The sequence below is a fragment of the Psammomys obesus genome, unplaced genomic scaffold, assembly GCF_907164565.1.
Source record: "Psammomys obesus unplaced genomic scaffold, mPsaObe1.curated_primary_1811, whole genome shotgun sequence".
Classification (NCBI taxonomy): domain Eukaryota; kingdom Metazoa; phylum Chordata; class Mammalia; order Rodentia; family Muridae; genus Psammomys; species Psammomys obesus.
In genome coordinates this window covers 36,690,021-36,714,581 of record NW_026587216.1, presented here as the reverse complement: position 1 = coordinate 36,714,581, position 24,561 = coordinate 36,690,021, and the positions used below count along the sequence as shown (strand labels likewise).

The window sequence follows — 24,561 nt, the reverse complement described above, 5'->3', positions numbered from 1 at the left end:
TGAGCTTAGTGTCTGGATGGCTGCTAGAAAGAAATTCCATAAGAGCACCCCTGGTACACTTCATAAGCTGACTTAGCCATTTAATCACTCCTGCTAAGCTGTCATGATAAAAGACTTGACTGAAATGAGTTTTGCTGATTCATCCTTTGATAATTCAACCTGAAAACCAGGAGACATTGATGAAAGAAACGGAAACTGACAAAATAATCTTGGAATAATTAGTGTCATTAAATTAATAGGCACATTATCCAAAACAATGCAATGCAGTGCCTTTTGCCAACAATTTTTACAGGCATAAAAAACATCTAAACTTCACTAATAATCACTAATGACCCTGCAGTCTCAATGTAAGTTTATGAAAAATAAAATAGTTTTAGACATCACATTTTCTGATTTCAAACTGTATGACAAGGCTATAGTGTATTGGGCACAAAAGTAGATAATAAGATTAGGTAGAACAAAGAACACAGAAATACATGGCTGTAATATGATTAATCAATTTAAAGCAAAGGCATTATGAACACACAATGGAGAAAGGAAAGTCTCCTCAATAAATTATGTCATGAAAGCTGAATATTCACATGCAAAAGTAAGAAGGTATGAAGAGCAGCTTAACATGTATTAGAGCCTTGGCACAAGTCCTGAAACTTAGAACTCCTAGATGTAAATTCAGGGGGGTTTCTTGGTAACGACTTTTTATTTTATATGATACCAAAAGTATAGCCAATAAAAACAAATGTAAAAACGCAGAGCTACAGCAAATTAAAAACTTTCTGCTATGAAAGAAAACAATAGGGGCCAGAGAGATGGCTCACTGGTTAAGAGCACTGGCTGCTCTTCCAAAGGACCCAGGGTCAGTTCCCAGCAAGAACATGGCAGCTCACAAGTGTCTGTATAACTTCAGTTCCAGGGTATCTGATACCCTCACACAGATAGACATGCAGGCAGAACACCAATGCACATAGAATAAAAATAAATAATAAAATTTAAAAGATGAAAGGAAACAGTCAACAAGCAGAAAGGGCGAGTAGAGAGGTTAGTTTTAACTGTCAGCTTAACCCAGAGTCATCTGGGGAAGGAGTCTTACTGAGAAATTATCTCCATCAGGGTGGCCTGGGTCACATCTACAGGGAATTATCTGGACTGTGAGTGATATAGGAAGACTCAACCTACACGTTGGGTATGAGGGGCCCCTGAAATGTGTTAGAGTAGAGAGATCCAGCTGAGTGTCAAGCAAGATGGTGAGCGCGCCCATCGTCAGGTCTGTCCGATCTCAGCTGTGGATATTAGGTGGCTGTTTTGAGTTCCTGCCATCGTGACCTCCCCATGTGACATATTATAACCATACGTGCACCTGAAATTTAGAGCTAAAGTGTTTTCTCCTATAAGTGCTCTAAAAAAACATAAGAAGAATTTAGTTTTTTTAATTTGTATGTGTTTGGGTATATTAACATGTGAAGATACCCACAGAAGCCAGGAACATTATACGTCCTGGAATTAGAGTTACAGATGGTTGTGATCCATCAACATGGTGCTAAGATCAGAGCTTCGGTACTCTGCAAGAGAAACAGATGCTCTTAACCGCTAACCCATCCCATTAAGGATGTGTGTGTGTGTGTTGTTCTTGTTGCTAGGGTAATTTATCATATAAACAGAAATATGGGTAGAATAGTGGCCTACAGAATGGGAGAAAATATTTACAAACCATATATTTGATAAGGTATTGAAGTGCAACATTTATGATTTAACATGATTCAACCTCAAAAAAAAAAAAACTTTAAAACTGGGCAAAGCACCTGAATAAACATTTCTTGGAAGTAGATATGTAGATTGCCAATAGATATCTGAAATACTTCTCAACATTATTAGCCACCAGAGAAAGAAATGAGTTTCAGATTGTAGTGAGATATTACACCACATCTATGAGAATAATTTATATATATGTAAGAAAACTGGGTATGGTAGCACATACCTGTAATCCCAGCACTCTGGGAGGCAAAGTCAGAGGCAGGCAGATCTCTGTGAGTTTGAGGCCAGCCTGACTACTAAGTGAGTCCAGGACAGCCACGGCTACACTAAGAAACCCTATCTCAAAACAACAACAACAACAAAAAAAACATGTGGAGAAAGAGCCTCTGAATGACACTGATATGAATGTAAATAATACATTCATAATAAGGATATCTATTCTGGATGACAGAACAGGAGTTCTTCAAAAGTTGATAATAAAACTACCATACAATACAGCAATGCCATTTCTGAGCATACATCCAAAAGGAATGAGGAATTAATCCCTGAGACACTTCTGTACTCTCATATTCTCTGCAGTGTAATTCATCCTAGCCAAGGTATAGAAATAGCCTCTTTCCACTGATGACTAATTACCGAAAAAGTGGTCTATACATACAATGATTCATTGTTCAGCCACTAAACAACAACAACAACAAAAACCCTTTCTGCTATTAGTGACATCAACAAAACTGAAGGACATTATGTTATGTGAAGTTAGGTAACTTCAGGAAGACAAACGACACATGCATGATTTACACTTGAAAACAAAAAAGTCACACTCACAGAAGCAGTGAGTAGAAAGGTGATACCAGAGGTCAAGAAGAAGAGGAATGGAGAGATGTAGACCAAAGGGCACAAAGTAAGATTCTGGGAAGCTGATAGCCAGCAGGAGGCGTGCTGAATGTTCTGACTACAAAAACCAGCACAGATATTCATATATATATATATATATATATATATATATATATATATATATATATATGGTCTTGTCTATTCCATGTTCTTCTGAGTGAGGAGCTCTTCCATGGACTTTGGCTCATATGGTGGTAGTGGGGCCTTTAGAAGTTAATAGACAATGGCAGCCTAACAACTGGACACCTATAGCATTCATGCAAGCAGAATACCATATTGGGCAGGTAAGCCAATCTTATAATATTTTAGTACAACCTTTGGAAATGAGGTAAAATTGTGAGCGTGAAGTATATTGCTTTAATGGCCTGTTCCCACTTCATGGAGCCCACCATTTGTTCTGGAAAGAGTTGAGGACTGGTGAGTGGGTAGAACACACAGGCTCAGTATTGGCAGAAGCGACCCATAGAGATAAAAAGACTCAGTCCCTGCCTGCAGTAGTCACAGCCTAGTCTGATCACTTAACAAACATAGAAGTATACAATGTTAATTCTGTATGTAAGTGGGGGTAAGTGTAAAATGTGCTATTTTCACAAGGATGCACTGGCTATTTCAATAGGCAGATTAGTGATGGATGCTCCTCTTTGAGATGTGAATAAACATGACTCCTTCCATCCTGTGGTCAGACCTGAAGGCATCTGCTCTTCGAAGGCTAGCATTTTTCAGGGACAAATGCCTTTTATACGCTTTTTTTTTTTTTAAATGTTTGGTTTTCCATCTACTCTCTTTAGTCCTTATCAACAAGTGCTTACTATAGTAATCTTGAAAAACAACCCTGGGGCTCAGTGCTCCAAACTGAAACGTCTCACTGGATTTCTTCCAGTGCTGTCTCATGGTGTTTGACAATTTGGCACAAGATCTAGAGAGTCAATAGTAGCTTACACAGTGTTCACATTTGCTATCTTTGTGGAACAGTGTAACCTTGCTGTATCATCGGTAAATCAGAAGCTTTTCAATCTAGAGTCACTTGAGGACATTATGAAAGTTAACTGGTAAGAATGTACAAAACTAAAGCCTAGCCCAAATGTGCCACCATTGAATCTCTCTCTTTCCCTCTCTGTCTCTCTCTCTGTCTGTCTCTCTCTCCCTTTCTGACTCTCTCTGTGTCTCTTTCTGTTTGTCTCTGTCCCTCTCTCAGTAGAATTCTATATTCATAGAAGAGCAGAGAAAAAGCATTACCTCCCTCTCTAGATGACAAATTAAATGTGAAACAGGCTGAAGGAATTAGAGAAGAAATAAGAGCACAATGACAAAGAGGTTAAGTAGCTCATTTGGGCCATGCCTAGTGGTGCACTCCTTTAATCCCAGTACTTGGGAGGTAGAGACAGGTAGATCCCTATGAGTTTGAGGCCAGCCTCATCTACAAAGTGAGTCCAGGACAACCTATTACACAGAGAAACCCAGTCTTGAAGAAAGCAAGAAAAAAAGCAAACAAGCAAGCAAGAAAGAAACAAACAAACAAACAAAGAAACAAAGAAAGAAAAGTTGTTTCTTCTTATTCAGAGATTGTTGTTGTAAATTTAAAAATGAAAGTTGGACTAAATAATGTTTGTTATTGACTTTATGATTATTGCAGTGGTATTATTTGACCTGCTATCACAAATAATAAGACACAGACACTTGTTAGATTTTATAATTGCCTTATTTACCTTGGGCTGGGCAGATATTTCTATCTACACTATCTCAATAACCTCACCATCCATCTTCCAGCCCCCATCCAATGACATCTGCCTTAACCATCCTCATCTGGTCTACCTTCCATCATAATCTTATAAATACTTGATTTCATTCTTCATCTGGGCCTTTCCGCACCATTATTGGAGTCCTTCCTCTAGGCCCATGTGATTCCTTCTCTACACTAACCCATTGTGGCATCCTCCTGCCTCCTCTCTTTCTGTCTGTCTCTTTCCCATGATTCCCTTGAACCCAAAGCCCAGAAACCTTAGCCATGCCCAGGTATAGGCCTTTAATCAACCAATCAGGTAAAATGTCTTAGGCAGGTTTACAAAACAAGGATAGGTGTAACCAGATCTTGAGGGCCAGTAATTAGCATCAAAATAAAGCTTCAGAACAACCCCTAAGAGGAGATGTATTTCTAAGACCAACTACACGTATAAATATCACTCAGATATTGATTCCCCTTTAAAATATGCTTTCCACAGAATACTAAGTGAAGATGCTTGGGTAGCTAGGTTACTTTGTGGCTTAGGCCCAATTCATAGGCATAAACCTCTCAACTGCCACAACTACAAATTATAACACTAAGTGGTGGGGGCCTTTCTGAGTGGCAGAACTATGCCTGGCCAATACTAAAAGGAGGATTATCCCACACCTGAGAGACAAAGACTTAGAGAAACAAACAAGCAAACAATAAAAGCAGGTCATGGTTGGATAGATGGTCAAGAACACTTGCTACTTTTCTAGAGGACCCAGATTTGATTCCTAACACTCACATGGATGCTAACAACCATTTGTAACTCCAGTTCTATGGGACTCCACACCCTCCTCTGAACTTTGCAGGCACAGGGGCCATGTACATAGTGGATATGTTAGCAAAATACACATACATATAAAAAACAAAAAGCGACCTAGGGCAATGACTTACAGAGTTTTCAGACTTTTACTTGAGAATACTTCAGCATTCCTACTCTGAAATTTATCAAAGACATGTAAGTTAGGTGGACAAGGTCACGTTAGAACCCCTGAGTACTTCTAAAATACATTGTTATAAATATAAAAACAATAATGAACTCAATTGGATAGTTTGATAACTGTAAACTAAAAAAAAAATCAATGTTTTTTTCCCATTTTTATTAGTTATTTAAGAATTTCATGATATATTTTGATCATACTCACCCTCCTTTTCAGCACTTTCTAGACCCGCTGCCTTCCCCACTTCCCCACCTACCCAAAATGTTGTCTTAACGACACCCATCAGGTCTAACTTGTGCTGTCCATGTTACCCTTGGATATGTGGCCTTTAGCTGCGATATGTTGCTCTACCAGCAGTGGCTATGCCCTTAGAGAAAGCTGACCCTCCACCCCAGTTGTCAGCAGCTCCCCACTTTGCAGTGGGTTTTCATCACCTTCCCTCTCCTTGCGTGGATTCCATTCAGCTTGGGTTTGCAATGGTCCCGTGCATGCGATCCCTACTGTCATGAGGTCATATGCATACCTGCCCTGCTGTAGCCCTCTGCTGCTTCCTTGTAGTTACCCACCGACTCTGGTTCTTAAAATCTTTCTGCCCCCCCCCCCAAATGAGCCTGAGCCTAGGGAGGGGGTGGTATGGTATAGGTTTCCCGTTTAGGGCCGAATATTCCACAGTCTACTATTCTTTTCACCTTCTTGGGCATAGGTTTATTAATTAACATCTACTGCAAATCGAAGCTTATCTGATGAGAGTCGAGAGATGCATTATTCTATAGGCATAATGCATGTTCACTCAGCAGAATCATAGTAGGTTCTCTTTTAGGGCTTGTGACCACATGCTCTTGGCCTGATAATCATGCCAGATATGGTGGCCTTATATCCAATCACAGTGTTTGGTCACTCCCATAATATTTGTGACACTATTGTACCAGTGGGGATATCATTCCAGGCCAGTCATTATTGTAGATTGCAGGGTTCACACCTTTGTAAGACTTGTTATTGTTTTGAGACAGAGTTTCTGAGTGTAGTCCTGGACTCACTCGGTAGACCAGGATGGCTGCATACTCACAGAGATTCACCTGCTTCTGCCCCCTGAGTGTTTGAATTAAAGGCCTGTGCCACCTGCCCACCCCTATGTAAGATTAAGATTACTTTTCTCCGTTAGTAGTGTGCAGAGCACTTTCTAGCACTATGAAAGTTAGCCAGTAGGGATGAAGCTTCCAGATCAGTTCAAGCTTGGTTTCTCCATGATCTACGAATCAAGTATGAAGGATCTTCAGCAACATGGCTTCAGTGTCAAGTTCCAGAGGGTAACTGTCTTAAGTTATTTTTTTATTGCTATAAGAAAACATCATGACCAAGGCAGCTTACAAAAAAAAAAAAGCATTTAATTGGGCTTATGGTTTCAGGGGGTTAGAGTCCACGATGGTAGACTAAAGGCATAGTAACAAGAACAGCTAAGAGTTCACATCTTGATATGCAAGCAGGAAACAGAGAGAGAGAGAGAGAGAGAGAGAGAGAGAGAGAGAGAGAGAGAGGCTGGGAATGGAGCAAGTTTTTGAAACCTCAAAGCCTGCCCTCAGAGACACACCTCCTCTAACAACACCATTCATCCTAATCTTTTCCAACAGTTTGACCAGTGGGGAAACAAGCATTCAATCATATGAATTGATGGGCCATTATCATTCAAACCACCATAGCATTCAAAAGCACTGACAATAGCCTATAATGTTTGTCAGTATGAGACCTCACTGACTAACAACCCCAAGAGGTTCCTGTTTCCTGGCAATGGGCTTTTTTAATTTGTTAACCTATGGTATCTTGTAGGGGTATTGACACCTCATAAGAAGGTAAGTTCATCTGAACTCTTTTATACATGCATATGTATATACTTTACGAAGCGTCTACAGTAAGCAATAGGTTGTATGACCTTTTGGAAAGGTATTTAGTGTTATATATCCTTTTCCATTGTGATGGCCAATCTTGGTTGTCAGCTTCACTATTTTTTCAACCAACTAAAATTCAAACTGCTGGGCACTGATATGAGAGATTTTCTTAATCAGATTATTTGAAGCAGGAAGACCCATCTTAAATCTGGGCAACTCATCTGGTGGCAACCCACAGAAAAGGACAAAGAAGAAGGAAACCTTGCTTTTTGCTTGCTTATTCTCACTCTTGCTGGCAAGTTCATCTGTCCTTTGGCTTCTGCCAGTATTAATCCAACTTCTTCAGGATTCCAGCACAGACTTAAGATGAGCAGCTCTCCAAAAACCCTCTAAAAGTCCTGCACCATATTGAGACAGCAGAGACAGTCAGCCTTGTGCACTGAACAACGATTGAGTTTTTAGCCTTCTGTAGAGAAACAGCCATTGCTGGAATACCTGGACCACATCCTGTAAGCCATTCTAATAACTCCCCCATATGTGTGTGTGTGTATATATATATATATATATATATATATATATATATATATATATATATCCAACTCTGTTCCTTTAGAGAACCTTGAATAACACACCAATACTTCCTCCCATGCTCCTAGGACATGCTTAAGAGGATGAGGTAGAAGGATCAAAGGAATGGGTCAAAATGTTAATCTGTGTCAATACCAGGAATACTGCAAGTGGATCACTTGCTCTTTCTCTCACACAGTGAAGAAAGAAATGATAATAAAGAGTAAGTGAAGAAAAAGTAAAGAGAGCAGCAGGAGAGGGAAGGTTGAGTTGCCAATGGGTGATGTTTGCACATTGTCCCAGCTCATGGAACCTGAAAGATGGGACCAGTCACTCCTCACTTAAACACATTGTCCACATAATTACAGCAAGATATACATAATAAATGGCTTCCACTATAAATTTCATGATTTCCTTGTTTTTAATTGCTGAGTAGTATTCCATTGTGTAAATGTACCAGTTTCTGTATCCATTCTCCAGTTGGGAGACATCTAGATTGTTTCCAGATTCTGGCTATTATGAATATAGCTGCTGTGAACATACTCGAGCAAATGTCCTTATTGTATGGTTGAGCATCTTTCAGATATATGCCCACGAGTGGTATACCTGGATCTTGATGTAGCACTATTCCTAATTGTCTGAGAAAGCACCTGATTGATTTCCAAAGTGATTGTATAAGTTTACATTTCCACCAGCAATAGAGGAGGGTTTCCCTTTCTCCACATGCTCTCCAGCATGTGTTATCATTTGAGTTTTTGATCTTAGCCACTCTGATGGGTGTGAGGTGGAATCTCAGGGTCATTTTGATTTGCATTTTCCTGATAACTAAGAACATCAAGCATTTCTTTAAGGGTTTCTCTGCCACTCGGTATTTCTCTGTTGAGAATTTCCTGTTTAGCTCCGTGATGGAACTAGAAAATATCATCCTGAATGAAGTAACCCAGAAGCAGAAAGACACATATGCAATACACTCACTTATAAGTGGATATTAGCCATATAATATAGGATAAACATACTTAAATCTATAGTCCTAAAGTCCTAAAGTCCTAAGCTAAAAAATTAATGAGGACCCTAAGGAAGAGGCTTAATCCTCATTCAGAAGGGCAAACAGTATAGATATAAAAAGTAACAGAAGACAGGAAACAAGATAGGAGCCTTCCACAGGGGGGCCTCTGAAAGATTCTACCCATCAGGATATCTAAGGAGATGCTGAGATTCATAGCCAAACTTTGGGCAGAGTGCAGGGAATCTTATAGAAGAAGGGGAAGATAGAAAGACTTGGAGGGGACAGGAGCTCCACAAAGAGACCAACAGAGCTAAAAAAATCTGGGCTCAGGGGTTCCTGCAGACACTGATGAATTAACCAAGGACCATGCATGGAGAGGACCTAGACCTCCTGTTCAGATGTAGCCCTTGGGCAGCTCAGTCTCCACGTGTTTTTTTTTTTTTAGTAAGGGAAGCAGGGGCAGTCTCTGATATGGACTCAGTGGCCAGCTCTTTGATCACCTTACCCTGGTTCTAGGCCACAGAGAAAGAGGATCCAGACAGTCTTGATGAGATCTGATAGGCTAGGGTCAGATAGTAGAGAAGGAGGACTTTCCCTATCAGTGGAATAGGGGAGGGACATAGGGGGAGAAGAGGGAGAGAAGGGGAGACCAGGAGGAGATGAGGGAGGGGGCTGCAGTAGGGATACAAAGTGAATAAATTTTAATAAAAAATAATAATAAAGAAAAAATTTTAAAAACAAACTGATTATTCTTTTTTTATTTTTTTAATTTTATTTTTTTATCAGTTACATTTTATTAACTCTGTATCCCAGCCGTATCCCGCTCCCTCATTCCCTCCCAATCCCACCCTCCCTCCCTCATCTCCACCGTGCCCCTTTCCAAGTCCACTGAAAGGGGGGTCCTCCTCCTCATTCATCTGATCCTGTTTTATCAGGTATCTTCAGGACTGGCTGCAAAGCCCTCCTCTGTGGCCTAACAGGACTGCTCCTCCCTTGAGGGGTGGGGAGGTCAAAGAGCCAGTCATTGAGTTCCTGTTAAAAATACAAACTGATTATTCTAATGCCTTAAAAATGGTTTCTTCTTAATAGTAAATAAAGTAAATAAATTTTAGTAGTAAATAAATTTTAATGTTCAAAAAGTTCTCAAAAGTTATGAAAATTATTAGGAAGCTGAAAGAAACAGTGCTGTTAGTGTCCCTGCTAACTATAGGCTTCATTAAGAAGTTGTCTATGCTGTTTTACAACTAATAAAAACTTATTGCTATGGCCTGGTGGCCGCATTACTGCTATAACACATAACATTTTCCCAAACTAACATTAACTCCTGGTTTTCAGGAATGAAGAACTACTTGGCTGCATGCCTGTGCTCAGGGTCTCTCCTGAGGCTGGAGTCATCAGAAGGTCAGACTGGGGCTGAGGAATCTTGTCCAGATTCACTTGGAGGGGTCTTGGCTGGCCTTATAAATGTGTGCTGGGTTTCACTCCCAGGTCTTCTTCGCGGTGTCTGTAGCACTTGGCTTCCCCTGTGATGAGCTATCGGGGTACGAGAGAACATGCTATAAATGTAATCCACAAGTTGGTGAGAGCCTAGTCTCAGAGGAACACCTATTATTTCTGTTGTCTTTTGTCCTTTAGAAGTCAGGCATGGGGGCTCAAGCCTGTAGTCCTAGCACTTGAGAGGCTAAAGCAGGAACATTGCTGTGAGTATAAGGCCATCCTGGGCTACACTATGTGTTCCAGGCTACCCTGGGCTATAGTATGAAACCCTGTATCAAAAACAAAATAGCAACAACAGAATGAAGTCATAACGGTTAGCCTTCTTCTGGGAAGGACCCACAGGGCTATCTTGGAGGCTGTCCCACCCAAGGACTATGGGCTGGGTTATAGAATAGAAAGCCAGCATTCATTTTTCTGTTCCTCCACTTTCTAGCCTTATGATTTCCATCTCACTCTGTCTGTTGCCTCATCTTAAGGAAGAAATAGACCACTGAGAGAGAAAGAGGAGCTTGAAACCCTGCAGATGAGTAGGTAAGCCCCAGAGAGTTAGAGTGCCATTGAAGGCGTTTGTCAGATGCAGCCCATTTCTGAGTGTGGTGGAGATGACATGGGGACCCTCATGCTAGCACATGTCCTGGGAATTCATGTTAAACACCTGTGTGAGGTGGCAGCAAAGGAAGAAGTGAATGGTTCCATATCAGTAATGATACAATTGTAAATATCTGTCTGGGTAGGATGGAACTGGTCCCCTCACAGTACAGGCCTCAGTAGAAAGGGGATGCAGGATCGGGTGAGCCACCCTGAGATATACAGCCTTAGAGCAGTAGACTTGTTCTACTTTTCAGGTCTCCGCCTTAGTCCTGCGGAATAAGGTGTGGGGAGCCTCTTAACTTTGCCCTTTAGAAAGACTGTATTTGAGAACGGCCCATTTTAGTCCAAGGTCACAGAATTCCAATAGGACTAAAGTCAAAGTAAACATGCCACCTCAAGTCATTATTGATTTTAGGGAACAGCTCTCTCCTAGGGCCAAAAGCCCATGCAACTGCCTGTAAAGAAAACTCATGACTCAGGAAAGAGTACCCTCCAGATTATATGATAGTCACTCCACCCAGGACTTTCAGGATGCCCACATTACCTAATCTTCATACCCTTTAGATTATGTAATGTTACAGACAAGGAGACTATAGTCTAAAGCCACATAATGTGACCAGCTGATGCTCTGACCCCCGGCAGTCTGACTTCATATCTCATGGTCTTTACAACAACTGTAATAGCTAAGAAGAGAACAGAGTTCTCAAGTTATCAGACAGTCATTGCACACGCGTGCACATGACATTTCTTTCCAAATCCTTGCTGTATTCTTTTAACATTATTATTTATTACAATTTAGTCACTTCGTATCCCTGCTGTAGCCCCCTCCCTCATCTTCTCCCAGGTCCACCCTCCCACCTTCTTCCCCCTTTGCCCCTCCCCTAGTTCTCTGATAGGGGAGGACCTTCTCCCCTATCATCTGACCCTAGCCTATCAGGTCTTATCAGGACTGTCTGGATCATCTTTCTCTGTGGCCTACTAAGGCCACCTTGCCGGGGAAGGCGATCAAAGAGCAGGCCACTGAGTCAGAGACAGCCCCTGCTCCCCTTACTAGGGAACTTACTAGGGAATACATGAAGACTGAGATGCCTATGGGTTACATCTGAGCAGGAGGTTTAGGTCCTCTCCATGCATGGTCCTTGGTTGGAGCATCAGTCTCTGCAGGCCCCCCCCCCCCCCCCCCCCCCCCCCCCCCGCCTGGGCCCAGAGTTGAGGAGAGAATATCCCATGAGTAAACTATCATTGCCCTATGTCTTCTGCTTTTCTAGTATATCCCAGGGTACAGTCTCCCAGACAAGGGGGGAAAGGAAGAAGATAGTGAATCCCAGATTTTGGGTCCAGGGACCTCCTAGAGACATTGTATCTTTCTTGAGAATGTAGTGTTTACTTCTGATTGTCTGGAATCTTGGTAGGGTCCAATTACCAACGATCAATACTAACACACTGGGAAACCAGAAGCTCCATCTAGGCTTTCAGCCAGTATTCACGGTGAAGATGCTGCAGATACCTGATCTAAAGGACAGTTTGTGGAATACTTGACACACAAAGATTACGGGAAGGGAGAGTGGTGCTTTGCTTCTTGTCCTGAGTCTTCCTTGAGCAGAGATGGGGTAGAGCTGTCACATTCAAAGAGCTTTGGAGACTGGACTGTGATGAGGTCCTGGGGTGGTTCTGCCTGCTGAGAACTGGTGAGGCCAGAAGAGCTTCTTTCAACTAACAGTATTGCCCAAACTGGCTTGGGGATTAAATAATTCCATGGGAACTCCTTTCACATTAATAGGAAAAGAGTCCTAAAATTTATATGGATTCACTAAACACCCTAAACAGACAAAGCAATCTCAAATAACAAGAACGTCCTATTTGGAGACATCCTTTTTGCAAGGCTCCAACAAAACTGCAAACCACAACAGCAGAGCTGGAACAGAAATACTGTGTAGAGCAGCAGAACAGGAGAGACAGCCCAGAAACACACTGACCCCTCCACAGTAACTCGACCTTCAGCAAGAGTGCCCAGTATGCAATCAAGAAAGGACAGTCTCTTGGAGATCCACATGCAGAGGAATAAAACTGGACGTGAATCTGACCTCACACATTAAAAAAGTCAACTCAAATGGACTAAAGGATTAGTCAAGGTCTAAAACTGAAAAACTGCTAGAGGAACAGGGAAAAAGCTTGTTGACAATGACTTGAGTAATCAATTCTGGAATGACAGTGACTGCACTGAATTAAAAAGCTTCTGCACAGCAAAGAAAAACTTAATAAAGAGACAATCTAAAGAATGGGAGGAAATATTTGGAAACTATACTTTTGAAAAAAGGATTACTATCTCAGGAATACAAACAAGCCTGCGGGGGAAAATATTGCTGGACATGGTAGAACATGCTCTGATCCTAGTGCTCAGGAGGCATAGAATTATAAATCTGAGGCTAACCTGGGTTTCATAGTGCCAGGCAGCATGAGCTACATAATGAGATTCTGTCCAAGCAAACAAACAAATCTAAAGGAACCCATGTAGAAAACGATCAATGTTCCTGAAATACACATTTTTCAAGAGAAGACCTACAAAAGTCCAACTATACAGAAAAGTGCTCAGTAGGAACTTTTATTAAGAAAACATCACAAATCTCTGTGCGTCCAGCACAGCTGGGGCAGATATGCAGAGAAACCCTGTCTTGAAAAAACACAAAAAGAAAACATCACAGAACTCCAAGGAGTTATCATCTCAGGCCTGTAAGAACGGCCTTCTCAAAGAGAGAATGATAATTTTGGTGAGTATGTTGAGAAAAGGGACTGTTGTCTATTGTTGAGAAGATAAGGTAAACAAATAAAGCTGTCACAGAACACAGTAGAGAGGGTGCTGACAAATTAGGACAATTCTATGGCCCAGCACTGTCCCTTCTTGGTATATATCCATAGGAATCGAGATCAGCATGTCAAAAGAGCTGCACTGCTAGATTCATTTTATCAATGTTCACAGTATCAACGACATAGAGATAACATAAATGCCCATAAACCGATGAATAGGCAAAGGCAGTGTGGCAGATGTGCAATGGAAGACTTAAAAAAAAAAAAGGACTTTATGCTTAGTTGACTAAACCAAGAATAGAAAGATTAACACTGCATGAGCTCACTTTAGGCTAGTCCTTGACTGGGGTCCAAACTACTCTAGTACCAACCTGCTTGCCAACTGCTGACTCTGTCTGACCTGTAGTCACCTATCCTGGGCACAAACTCCAGCAGCATCCACCCACAGGGTCTGCTCACCTCATACTGAAGTTACCCCAATCCATGGCTTGATTCCAATGCTCACAAAGTGAGTATGTATTTGCTGTAGCTCTACATAGGAGACCAACAAGTCTGCTCATATTGTTATTTTGGAAGCTGCCGTTATTATCTACAAAACTTTGAGTATCACAAGCAAATGTCAACCTAAAATCAACTGATCAACTGCTAGTCACTGGTCCTCATATTAACTGACAGAAAATGAGAGTAAATATTAGCTGTACGTTAAAGTCGATAAAGCACGACTGACGAGAAATTTTTTAGCATTAATATTTATCTTGGATACACATGTAAATATTAATTTTTTTCAGAGCTAATTATTTCTCCTCATTCAAATGCTCACAATTTGCCATAAAAAGCTCTGGAAAACCTGGAGAAGTTTGCCTAGCTAGGCTGCATGCTCTGCCGTCTGTTTTTAACTCCTGTGTGCTGGGATTAGTCAGGTGGTTCTGCCCACATAGCTTTTATGCAGATTCTGGGAATCCAAACTCCAGTCCTAATGCATACAGACAATGCATACCAAGTCACCTCCTCAGCCTCAAGCTGTTGTTTTGTTTTTAAAGGCACATAATAAGGGGAATGGATCCACAAAAACCTAAATAACTTTGTGTTGATATTTGGGCATACTTCATTCCAAAATAAAAAAGGAACAGTTTCCTGCTGTGCTTGGTACAATGTCTGTTCCTTAGATCCAGCATTGTAAGCTACTCTCGGAATGCATGCTAGTATTTAGAAATGTTCACTGAGGTCTAAATGTTTAAGAGAGTGATGCTTCTCTCTGGGACAAGCTGGTGACTGTGACAGGTTAGGATATACGGGTGACTCTAGCTGAGACCCGAGCAGCAAGAAATATGGAGACTGAAGTGGCCACCTCCTACAGCCAGGCAGGACTCCCAGTGCAGGGAGGGGTACACCAACCCATCCGCAAAACCTTCCACCCCAAATTTACCCTGCCTACAAGGTGTGCAGGGTTAAAGATGGAGCAGAGATTGAGGGAAAGGAAAAATAATGACTGGCTCAACTTGAGACCCACCCCATTGGAGAGAGCCAACCCAATACCATTAATGACACTCTGTTATGCTTACAGACAGGAGACTAGCGTTACTGTCCTCTGAAAGGCTCCACCCAGCAGTGGATCAAAAATGATGCAAAGAACCACAGCCAGACATTAGATGAAGCTTGGGAGGACAGAGGGACGCGGAGGGGAGAAGAACTCCACAAGAAGACTAACAGAGTCAACTAACTGAGGATCATAGGGACTCAGAGAGACTGAACCACCAACCAAAGAGCATGCATGGACTGGATGTAGGCTCCCTACACATATGTGGTTGATGGGCAGCTTGGACTTCATGTGGGACCCCTAGCAATGAGAGCAGGGTCTGTCTCTGACATGGACTCTGTTACCTGCTTTTGGACCACTTTACCCCAGCTGGGTTGCCTTGTCAGATCTCAGTGGAAGAGGATGTGCTTAGTTTTGATGTAACTTGATATGCCAGGTGGATTGGTTGGGGGTGGGGGGAGCAGAGAAGGGGGAAAAGGGGAAAAGGGTGCGAGGGTAGGACTGGAAGGTGTGGAGGGAGGAGGCTGCAATAGGGATGTAAAGTGAATAAATATATTTTTTAAAAAAGTGATTCTTCTAGGAAACAAAGTTGTGGCAGACTAAAAGTGATATTTTACAGAGCAGAGTAGTTCAATTTCTTCTCTCCTCTTGCATGAGATTGGCTGTTACTCACTTGAACAGAACTGAGGCAGCTTTATGAAATTCTACGTTATGAAAGAAACCTCTATCTCCCCCTTCTTTCATAAAATTCCATGCATTCTCCCAAAGTTTGGCTATGAGTCTCAGTTTCTGCTTTGATACCTCGATCAGTATAGTCTTTCAGAGGTCCTTTGTGGCAGGCTCCTATCCTGTTCCCTGTCTTTTCCTGCTTCAGATGCCTATCACATTTGCCCTTCTGAATGAGGACTGAGTATCTTCCCTAGGATCCTCCTTGTTCTCTAGCTTCTATAGGGCTATAGATTTTAGCATGTTTATCCTATATTATATGTCTAATAACCACTTATGAGTGAGTAAATTCCAAGTGTGTCTTTCTGCTTCTGGATTAACTCATGATGATCTTTTCAAGTTCCCACCATTTTATGAAAGAAGGGGAGATAGAAAGACCTGGAGGGGAAAGGAGCTTCAAAAGTCGACCAACAGAGCCAAAACCAAACCAAAACAAAATGGGCCCTGGGGTCCTTGCAGTGACTGATACGCCAACCAAGAACCATTCATGGAGAGGACCTAAAACCCCTGCTCAGATGTAGCCTGTAGACTCAGTCTCCAAGTGGATTCCCTAGTAAGGGGAGCAGGGGCTGTCTCTGACATGAACTCAGTGGCAGGCTCTCTGATCACCTTCCCCTGGGGGGTGCAGCTTTGCCAGGCCACAGGGGAAGACAATGCAGCCAGTCCTGGTGAAGCTAGGGCCAAATAGAAGGGGAGGAGGACCTTCCCTATCAGTGGACTAGGGAAGAGGCATATGGGGGGGGAGAGGGAGGGAGGGTGGAATTGGGAAGAGACGAGGGAGGGGGCTACAACTGAGATACAAATTGAATGAATTGTAATAAATAAAAGTTTAAAAATATATAATAACAAAAAGGTAAATTCACAATTTAAATGCATTAGAACAAAGAAATAAAAGAAGTAAGGTATGCATATGTGTGCTAGATAGTTTAGATATACCAAGAGTTTGGTAACTAAAGAGCTAGCTGTGTGGTTTCCAAAGTCAACATGGCCTTGTGTTACATACAGACCCAGATCCAAGATCAAGGTTGTTTACTGACAAGAGTAGACCTTGAACTGAGCTTAACAAGGTCTTTAGTGTGTGTGTGCTGGGGGGAGGGCATTGGCACCAGACTAAACGTACATGTAGCTTTGATCTTTTGGGCACTTACGTTTTTATTAAATTGATTTTGTATTCTTAGGCTTATAAGCTGTAGTCAGATAAAATGCCAAATCAAACTAAACAAACCAGTAATGCTATAAATATATCTTAAAAATAAGAAACCAAACCCATTATGAGCTGGTGAGCAAATGCTATTTACTACAACTTCTAAAAAAAAGGCTAATTGCTCTCTACAGAATTGCTCCTGTGCCAACATTTTTTGCTGGAGACGTCAATTGGTTTGGTCATCTTATTAGCAGGGACAGAAAATTTGCCTAATATTGATTTTGGCGTTCTAAGAAGCATGTAACTTTCAAACAGGGATCATTGTAGTCAGACATGATGGCAGAGGTCTGAAGTATGGCGTGGAGTTAGGTAGACAAAGAAATATCCCTAGGGGTGGCCCGCCAGGGCTTTGGAAATAGAAACGCTGAGCACACTACTGCACACTAGAGCACACTACTGCACACTAGAGCACACTAGAGCACACTAGAACACACTAGAGCACACTACTGCACACTAGAGCACACTAGAGCACACTACTGCACACTAGAGCACACTACTGCACACTAGAGCACACTAGAGCACACTACTGCACACTAGAGCACACTACTGCAGTTCTTTCTACTATTGCAGTGTCTCCCCTTCCCTTTAAGAAAGGTAGGTGCCAAGAAAAAGAAGTCACACGGAGTTCTTTTCCCAAGGCTTTGTCTTTTTAGAGATAGAGGCTATGTGAAAACCACAGAAGTTTCCAAGTTCAATGTCTGTGTTATTGTAGTATGAGTATGAACCATGTATATGGTCAGCAAGAGGCTGGTACATAAATACCGATTGGTCAAGGCTGCTTGTGAAAATGAAGTCAGCTGGCAATGTTAGAGAACGCTGGGAAAGGCTCTGGACTTCCCCGAGACATGGGATGGAAATTAGGTCTCTCTCACACAGGAATCAGAGAGAAGGGAACTGGAGCCACATCTGCCTGCCTTTTCTCTCTTTCCTCCTCCTCCTTTCCTATTGCCCTGCTAACACTGTATCCTGGGAGCTGGGTGTGGTGATCAAATATACAACTATCTATGTATCACTCATTATTGCCTGGCGTTTGGAACATACTATTAGCTGTTCTTTATCTTGCAAGTGAAGACAGAGTTCTGGGTCTCTTTTTCAGAGGCATACAAGAATAAGTAGCAGAAATAAGAATTAAAGGTTTTTCTCAGTCTGGGTAATCTTTATTCTACCAGGCTATCCAGAACTGAGATGAAGGTTTGCACTAGGAGTGAGGGTGGGACTCCTGGTTACTTATCATCTAAAATGCTGTTAGACATATATTAGACTCTAAATATTGATCTCTTCAGATCTCTAAAGAAGTAAGTAGGTATTACTTTTGCTCTATCATTGTACATTCTCTTAAAAATGCTTCTTTCTTTCTTTTTGTTTGTTTGTTTGAGATAGGAACAGGGTTTCCCTGTGCAACAGCCCTGGCTGTGCTGGTATACTCTTTGTGGACCAGGCTGGCCTCAAACTCACAGAGCTCTGCCTGCCTCTGTCTCTCAAGTGCCAGGATTAAAGGTGTGTGTCTCTGTCAAAATAACCCAATTAAAAAATGGAATACAGAGCCAAACAGAGATTCTCAACAGAGGAATATTGAATGGCTGAGAAGCACTTAAAGAAATGCTCAAAATCCCTAAGTCATCAGGGAAATGCAAATCAAAATGACTCTGAGATTCCATCTTAAATCTATTAGGATGGCTATGATAAAAAACTGAAATGACAGCACTTGCTGACAAGGATGTGGGGAAAAGGGAACACTCCTTCATTACTGGTGGGAGTGCAAACTTGTACAACCACTTTGGAAACCAATCTGGCAGTTTCTCAGAAAGTTGGGAATAGTTCTACTTCAAGACCTAGCTATAACATTCCTGGGCGTATACCCAAAAGATTCTCCACGATGCCACAAAGACACTTGTTCAACTATGTTCACAGCAGCTTTATTCATAATTGCCAGAAACTAGAAACAACCTAGATGGCCCTCAACCAAAGAATGAATGAAAAAAAAGGTGGTACATTTATACAATGGAATACTACTCAGCTATTAAAAACAAGAACATTAATGGATGGAACTAGAAAAAAAAATCAGCCTTAGCCACGTAACCTGAACCCAAAAGATATGCATTGTATGTACTCACTTCTAAGTGGATATTAGCCTAAAAGCATAGGGTAACCACACTAAAATACACAGACCAAAAGAAGCTAAGTTACAATGAGGGCCCAAGGGAGATACTTGAATCTTACTCAGAGGGGAAATAAAATGGCATTGGAAATGGAAGAATGGAATTGGGTAGGAGAGGGGATGGGGATGGGCTCAAGGGTAGGGGTTAGGACTAGTGAGAGAAGTGGAGAGGAGGCCAGGTGAGAGAAGGAAAATAGGAGGTTAGGGGGTCATCTCTGGGACTTGCCAGAGACCCAGGACAGGGGAGGCCCCAGGAATTCTATGGGGGTTACTCTAGTTGAGACTTCTAGCAGCGGCCACATCCTATAGTCAGGCAGGACTTCCAGTGGAGAAATAAGAATAACAACCTACCCACAAAACCTTTGACCCAAAATCTGTCCTACCTGCAAGATGTTAGGGGACAAAGATGGAGCCAAGATTGAAGGAATGTCCAACCAAAGACTGGCCCTACTGGAAACCCATTCCATAGGAGAGAACCAATTCCTGACACTCTTAGTATTACTCTGCTGTGCCTGTAGACAGGAGCCTAGCATAACTCCTCTGAGAGGCTTCACCTAACAGTTGATGGAAACAGATGCAAAGATCCACAGCTGAACATTAGACAGAGCTCAGGAAGTCCTATGGAAGACTTGGGGAAATGACTGAGGAAGCCAGAGTGGTCAAGGACTCCAAAGAAGAGTTACAGAGTCAACTAATCTGGGCCCATGGGGGCTCATAGAGAATGAACCACCAACCGGAGAACTTGCATGGACTAGTCTCAGGTCCCCTGAACATATTAGTAGATGCGCAGCTTGGCCTCCTCCGTCAACTGAAGTGGTGGTCCTCTCTGACTCTGATGCCTCCCCTTTGGATCCAGTTCCCTGAACTAGGCTTCTTTGTCTGGCCCCCAAGGGAGAGGATGCCTTCAGTCCTGCAGTGACTTAATGTGCCAGGGCAGGTTGGTACCCATAGAGGACATCCGCCTTTTCAGAGGAGAAGGAGAGGGGAGAATGGGGGTGTGTGTGTGTGAATGGGGAAACTTGCAGGAGAGCAGGGGGCACTGCAATCAGGATGTAAAGTGAATAAATAAACAGTTTTTTAAAGGTGTGCGCCATGATTCCTGGCTTTAAAACTGGTTCTTTATCAGAATTAATTTTCTTTTTTTTTTTTTCAATTTATTCACTTTGTTTTTAATTAATTTATTTTTTATTTTATTGCATGAGTTTGGATATTATTTTCTATTGCTGTGGTAAAATATCACAACCAAAGGTAACTTGCATAAGAAGAAAAAAAAAAGACATTTTGCCTTACAGTTGCAGAGGTAGAGTCCATGATAGCAAGGAAGGGATGACAGCAGAAGGCTGGAGCAGGAGACTGAGAGGTCACATCTCAACCTCTGCAGAGGTTGAGGTCACACTCTGTAATGAGGAAGCAGAGTGAGAGCTAGATGTGGGGTACAGCTATAAACCCTTAAACCCCATCCCCAGGAGTGACATTTCCTCCAGCAAGGCTACACCCCCTAAAGGTTCTATAATCTCCCCAAACAGTGCCACCGAGAGACCAAGCACTCAAATATATGAGCCTATAAGAAACACTTCTTATTCCAACTGTAAATTTATTAAACAAAACTGAATGATTTTGTATTTTTCAACAGAAATGGGAGGAATCTGAAATGAATTGCAATGGACCTGTGGAGAAATATTCATTATTAACAAGTGATGGTGAGACAGAGAGAATGATGACTACGCAAGTTTCAGAGCTTAATTATTTGAAAACAAAGCCAACTACATGTCAGTTAGTAAAGACAATGAGACTTTTGAGTCTGTCATGGCAGGAAGGCGAGAAGGTCAGATCTTAACTACCCATAATTACTGAAATATTTGAAGATTAAAGATTGTAATAATTTCAGATTTAGTAATGATATTTTTAAAAGATGTTACTATGGTTGTTTATGACAATTGATGGTGACAGAGAATGGAAGCCACGTTGTTTCACTGGATGGATAGCAGTGGCAATTCAAGTGTTTATACAAAACATTTTCAGGGGAAATTTGGGCTCAGAAGCTACCTGGAAGAAAAAAGAAAAGAAAATGTGAAGACATCAGAAATGTAGGAGCATGCAAGGACATATTTTACCCTTATATCTTTAGTTTTAAGAAGTCAAAAGCTAGGGGATTATGAAGAATCAGTAGGAAAAAAAATATACTGTCTATAAGAGTTACACAGTGGGAAAGTATTAGAGATCATTGAATTTCTTAAATCCCCTTAAGAAATAAATATATAATAGGAATTATGTAATAGTAATATTTAACCACAAGCAGATAAAAAATGATAATTTTGTAGTTTTACAGAGAGGGAGAGAGAGAAAGAATACAAGAATCAAAAGTGGAAATAAAAAATGAAATCAAGCGAAAGTTTAAAATATCAAGGAACAAATTAGAATAAGTAAGAAAGAAGAAAGTAGACGGGTTAACAGGCAGGGTGAAGTGGGCAAGGCCAGCAGTTTTTAAAACAATCCGTATTTCGTAGAAGTCCCAACTTTCTGCAAGGCAGGTCACTGAGATGAGGTAACAGCGCGTTTGCATGTCCTGACAGAATGTCACCTGCTGGTAAACAAACTCAGGTCGTCAAGTCCAGGCCTGCATCCAAAGTCTACGATCTACTCTCATCATTTTTGTGTCAATAACAGTTAACTTTTTCTTGTTTTTGAGGCAGGGTTTTTCTGTGTAGCCCTGGCTGTCCTGGAATTCAGTCCCTAGACCAGGTTAGCCTCGAACTCACAGATTTGCCTGCTTTTGCCTCTCCAGTGTTGGGAATACAGGTGTGTGCCACCACTGCCTGGAAACAGCATATAAAAAAGCATTTTCCTTTAATTTTTAGTTACATGTGTGTATGTATGTATGAATTTGTGAATGTTGAGATGGAGATTGATTTGCATGTGGCAGTCAGAGGACAACTTGTGTCACTTCTTGCCTTCCACCACGTGTGTCCCCGAGACCACACTCAGCTGGTCAGGGTTGGTGGTAGATTTTACCCATCCCGCTAGTCTGAACTTCCTAGTGTACGGTTAAAAGAAGCAGATCTTCGGATGCTGGACAGATGTTTCAGCAGTTCGCAGCACTTGCGTTTCATTCCAGCATCCACAGAAAATGGTTCAGAACTGCCTGTCACCCCAGCCCCAGGGGATCTGTCACACTTCTTTGGCCCCTGTGCGCACTGCACACATGCACAAAACTTAAAAGATATCTTTTAAAACTTTTGCAGCCAAAATATCACTTCATAAAATTATTTGTGATTTTCAACATACCTTGTCCATATACAAATTGCAGAAAAGGTTAAGCCAGAAGGTAAACAACTCAAAATCATTTCAGGAAATCCCTGAAACTGACCAGATTCACTAGGCTCCTTCCTCCCAAAAGGAAACAGCAAAGGCTCTCAAGAGTTACTCTAAGACAAGTCAAGATGCAACGAGGATTCTGAGAGCAGACCAGCTACCTGGAAGAAGCAGAAACCAAATGAGCTCCGTGGAAGGTTTAGAACAATTGAGGCACCTGGGAAGGACACTCTCCAGCCTGTTGATCTGCCTATAGGCCGTGGAATGTGCTTTAGGCTTCCAGTGTTTCTGAGCTACCACTCCTGATGGGGTGGGCTTCGGTGATGCAGCTGTCTTTGAGTCATTTCTTTTCCTGTACGTAATCCATCACCTGAATTCCTGTAAGCAACACCAATAAAACTCATTAGTTCACCAAGTTGAACTTTGATGATATCCATACTTTGGTGTGTCATGGGGTTCCTATCTGGGGTGTAGATATATGAGTTGTGTTTCCCCAGAAACCTTTTTTTTTAATACAGTGTACATATGTAATGCATATGAGGAAAAGAAGTAAATTTTGTTTTCAAGTATTTATATACATCTCAATATGTATAATGAAAATATCCTAGAGTACAAAAAGTAAAAATTAAAATTAAAAGACACTTTTTAAAAGGCTTCTCTGGCAAAAGGGCATCCTGGGAGTTGAGAGCCAAGGAATTCCACAAAGTCACACCATGTAACAAATCTCATATAAGAGGTTTACTGAGGAGAACTGGGTGGTGTTGCCTCTGAGTAGAAAGAGAGACAGCAGAGAGCTGGCTGGAGGAGGAGATGGCTTTTATAGGATCTTTGGAGTATGTGAGCTTAGTGGGAAATAAAGTCATGATTGTTGCTGTTATTGTGATTATTCACTGATCAATGTAATGGTGTGATGACCAGATACCATTACCCACCTACTACTTCACTGAACAACTTGTAGTGTGTATATAGCACCTATTTCTTTGCTTGTTTGCTTGCTAGCTTTGGGCAAGGTCTTGCTGTGTAGCCCTGGGATTGCAGCTGTGTGTCTCTATATCAAACTCATCTTTGCTACTCTGGAGTTCAACTTAAAATGTAGCAAGCCTTCACTGTAAATTTCCAGCCATAAAAAGGAATAAAATTACATCATCTGCAAGAAAATAATGGAACCGGTAGATGGCATGTTATACAACATTCAGCATGCTCAGGAAAACAAATGTCCCATGTTCTCTCTTACATGCAGAATATAAATTGTAAAAATAGGTACACATAGGACATGTAACTAGAGGAAAGAAAGACTATGGACTCCATCTGAGCAGGGGTCTAGGCCTCTCCATGCATGGTTCTTGGTTGATGCATCAGTCTCTGTGGGTCCCTGTGCCCAGATTTGTTGGCTCTGTTGGTCTTCTTGTGGCGCTCCTGTTCCCTCTGGGTCCTTCTAGCCCCTCATTTTCCGTAAGACTCCCTGCACTCTGTCCAAAGTTTGGCTGAGTCCCAGCATCTGCTTCCATCCCCTGCTGGGTGGTCTTCCAAAGGACATCTATGGAAGGCTCCTGTCCTGTTCCCTCTCTTCAACTGCTTCCCGTGTCTATTCTATTTGCTCTTCTGAACGAGAATTAAGCATCCTCCCTAGGGTCCTCCTTGATGCACTGTAGTATGGTTATCCTGAATTGTATAGCTTATAACTGCTTATAAGTGAGTGTATACCATGTATGTCTTTATGGGTCTGGGTTACCTCACTCAGGATAATCTTTTCCCAATCCATTCATTTGCCTGAAAATCTCATGATGTTCTTGTTTTTAACAGCTGAATAGTATTCTATTGTGTAGATGTATCAGTTTCTTTATCCATTGCTTGGTCGAGGGACATCTCTGTTTTCAGTTTCTGGCTATTACAAATAAAGCTGCTATGAACATAGTTGAGCAA

The 24,561-nt window shown here is 41.7% G+C and overlaps 1 protein-coding gene across 1 annotated transcript in view; it reads right to left on the bottom strand.

The window, feature by feature from the left end:
• Positions 1 to 9,678: 9,678 nt before the first annotated feature.
• Positions 9,679 to 24,561, bottom strand: part of Ubxn2b (UBX domain protein 2B) — a 65,668-nt gene continuing 50,785 nt past the window's right edge. Inside the window, exons 9-11 of the mRNA XM_055603200.1 lie at positions 22,800 to 23,016; positions 20,617 to 20,723; positions 9,679 to 9,840 (exon numbers count right to left, since the gene is read on the bottom strand). The gene's annotated coding sequence lies outside the window, so the exon portion shown is untranslated. The remainder of the gene's footprint in view (positions 9,841 to 20,616; positions 20,724 to 22,799; positions 23,017 to 24,561) is intronic.